Source organism: Belonocnema kinseyi, chromosome 1 (assembly GCF_010883055.1).
Source record: "Belonocnema kinseyi isolate 2016_QV_RU_SX_M_011 chromosome 1, B_treatae_v1, whole genome shotgun sequence".
NCBI lineage: Eukaryota > Metazoa > Arthropoda > Insecta > Hymenoptera > Cynipidae > Belonocnema > Belonocnema kinseyi.
Window position 1 is genome coordinate 41,404,703 of NC_046657.1, and position 4,045 is coordinate 41,408,747.

Here is a 4,045-nt window from a genome sequence, read left to right on the forward strand (position 1 = left end):
GAAAGCAGATGGAAGATGGGTAGAACAAATTATCGTCCCTAGAAAAAGACAGGTCAACTTTCTCGATTTTCCCTCTCTTTCTATTCCCTATTCTGCTTCTGATGGCCGTAGCTAGCGGTCCAGCACCATATGTCGATAGTTAGACGGCATTGAATGATACAATTTCTTACAAAAAGAGGTCCAAAAGTTGATTAAAAAATAAAAATTAATCTTGTGCAAAATCCGGACAAAAATCCGGACAAAGTAAAAAATCCTGTAGGACAACTCACACAAGCCCTAAAATGAGGACATGTCCGGGGAAATCCGGACGGATGGTCACCCTACGCGGGAGGCAACTTTGTGGTTTGCATATATATATATATATATTGCTTTTAGTTCGGCCACAAACTTGTAGAGGCACGATATGTACTGATTGGTTCCTCCACATACATGTAAGACTTTCCGATATCAAAATTTGGCCCAAAATGTAACAAAGAGGTTAGTATAAAATAGTAATAACAAATTTGAATTAAGAAGTTTATTTTTTATTTAAGTTGTAATTTTTTTGGAAATTAGTAGAAAAGTGAATCTGAAGATACCAATTTTGAGCTCGCCCGGAGCGCGCGGGTACGCTCTCGCGCTTTGCACTCGTTTTCGTAAGTTTAATGCGTGCACTTCAATAACATTTTTTCAAATATTGTAAATGCTATAACTTAAATCGAAAACTATGATTTAAACTTCTGAGGAATTACAGCCATAAATTGTAACTAAATTTTTTCGATTTGATTTTAAAGAAGGTTCTCAAAGCACCTACGGCTTTGACGATTACATTCCCATTACGAAACTCGCGCTTGATAATTCGTGTTCACTTAAAAAACTTCATCAAGATAAGAAAATTTGACAAAAATTTCTAAAACTCATAAAAAAATTTTATTCGAATTTTGAAAAAGATCAAACTTATTAAATTCTTGTCATATCGAAAAATTAAACTGACATACTTTATAAATAGATTTGATATCTAGTGATAAATTGAAATGAAATTTTCTAATATTTTAGAAAATTTTTTATTCTTCTGATCATTTTCAAAATTTTCAAAAGTATATAACTTTTCTAATTTTCATCAAAATCAAAAATTTTATTTAGATAATTATTTCTTTAAAACCAGAGATCGAAAATTTGGACGATTATATTACACTCTCATGAATGAGAATGTAAAAATGTCTGGTTAAGTGAACCAGAATTGTGGTTAAATATGTTCTTACTATTTTTTTCTGGTTAAAGTAATCAAAATTCTGAAAAGCAAGCTATAATTTCCTTATCGACCTAGAAAAAATGCCTTCTGAAATGTTGCTTTTTTAATATTTTTGAATTTAGTGGTATATATTTCTTGTATAATTAAAAAGAAATTTGGAAGGAATTTCATATTTGAATAAAGTTATGAATCGAACAAAGAAATGCATGATCCAGTATTTTTTTGTTGGACTTATTTTTTCAATAATTTAATTGCGCTCTTTTGTATTTTTTACAACTTTCTTCTAACGGCAATTCATAACACAGTAGACAATTAGACATAATGCAAAAATTACAATTGAACATTACAAGTCAAAACTGTCATCTAGGTATATGAAATTAAAGTAAATATTGCTTCCTGACAATATTAAATCATTTTTTATGTGATAAGCCATCATTATTTCTGCCGCCTTGGAGAAAAAAGTTTCTCTCTAAAGTTTGACGCAAGGGTCATTTTCGCGTTGCAGCGTATACTTAAAGAAGGCATACGTCAAAACGAAGATAGTAAGTTTCTTCACACAAAGAGCAGATTTAGCTTAACCCATTTTTCCCTCTCGACGATTGAAATTTAAAAAAAGGTTTAAAAGTGTAAAATTAAAAATGTAAAGCATTAAGAAATTCTAAATTTAATAATCAAATCTTAAATAATTTAAAAGTTTAACATTGAAATTTAGTTTGGTTTTGAATATAAGGTTTCAATATCGGAAAATTGACAACTGTAAGCCTTCTAACTTGATTATACTCAAAGCAATGGTCTCCAAAATTTGATGATCCCCAAATGCAAACATTTAGAATTCTACATTTCAATTTTCAATTCAAAACTTTCAAAATTAAATAATTTGAATTCATCAGGTTATACTTGAGACATATTCAAAATTTAACAAATGTTAAGGCTTGAATTTTTATTATGTCAATTCTATGAAAAAAATCCAAATAACACAATTCTTGAAATTTCCGATTATAAAATTACTCAATTTGAATGTTTTAAATTAAAAATATATTAAAACCTTTCAATTATAATTATATCCTCTCATTATAAAAAGTTTTCGATTTCGAAGGCTTCACATTTATTCCAACTTTTACGAGGTTTAAAATTAAATAATTTGCTTATTACAGATTTAAATTATTTATATGCTAAAGCTGAAAAAAATCTATTGCCGAATCATACGTGATTTTTTTTAAAAGATTTAAAATTTAATAACTTGAATTGACAGGTTATACTCTAAGAATATCCGAAATTTTACAAATACTGGGATTTTGCATTTTAAATTTATAAAATAGTTTCTTTTAATAATAATTAAATTAATATTAATAATTAGTATGCAAAACAGTTTTGCTGAAGTTTAAACGCTTCCTTTTATATTTAGACATTGTCGAATTCTGAAAATTTTCAAAATAAAAACTTTATAACTATGAGTCCTAATTACTTTCCTGAGTTTTTTGTTGAATTTAACTAATTATTATAAAAATAAGGGAATTTCGTTTTAATTTCTCCAGCTTATTTGAATGCTCTCCATTGTTGAAGCCAAGAAACAACCCACATATATCTGTATTCAGTTCAATCAAATTTAAAATTTAACGACAGTTTCATTTTTATTTAACTAGATTGTACTTAAATTTAACACCATTTGACCCCATTCAACATCTACAATTGTGACAGAAATTTACCTAATTCAACTAAATCTTACTTAAAATAAGAATTTAACTAAAGTGTATCCACTTTTTGAAATGATCTAAATTGTATTCAATCTTTAAATTTAGTTTTACAAAATAATTTTTAAAATTTCACTACAATAAATCTCAAAGTACGAATAGAATTGTTTTAAAACTTGTTTACTTAGTATCTAGAAAATTTCTCCTTGAAAAGAAACCAGACGATAAATTAATTTAATTTAACTAAACTTTATTTAATGTTCCTAAATTCACCTAAATTTCATTAAAACGTTGAATTTAGATGAATTTTATTTAAATTTTAAATTCAACTAAATTTTATTTAATTTTTTAATTTATCTTAATTTCATTTAAATTTTAAGTTAAGTTTTTACAAATAATTTTATAAATTTCACTAAAATTCTAAAGTACGAAAAGAATTTGTTTACATTTATTTGTTGTCTTGAAATTTTAAAATAATAATAAATAGAATATTGTTAGGCTCTCTTTAATTTAAATGTAATTAGGTAATTCAGTTTTATGACATTTATGGCGTACGGGCCGTACGGAGCCAGCCGACCGATTCACTATAGCAAAGATTGCTATATTAATGGCGAACCCACCAACGTGCTAGGAGGACGCGGTTGCCATAGAAACGGTGAAAATTTCAAGAGGGCAGCACCTCGATATAGACGAAAATGTAGTTAGATACATATATCGGCTGTCCCCACCACTGACCCATGTCATATCTAGGACCTAATATCTTTGATTATATAAACTTTTGATAATTATTAAGATTTTTGTACTCAATCCCTTACTGAGCGATTTTTGCCAAAGAAGGGAGTGATTAACTGAAGGAAACGCTTTTTTTTAAATCAATGAAAAACGAAAAAACCTTGCGCTTCGGAATAACAAGATGGATTTGAGTTAATGCATTTAGAGTGAAAATGTGGTCGGTACAACTTTTTTCAGTCATAAAACCCGTCTGATTCTCCAGAAGGCAGTTTTCTACTTCAGCCGATCCAGTCAGACTTGAGGACAGAATTCGGGTGAAAATTTTTGCAATCGAATTTATCAAAGCAATTTCTCTGTAGTTGTGAGGATCATTTCTATTACCTTTTTTAAA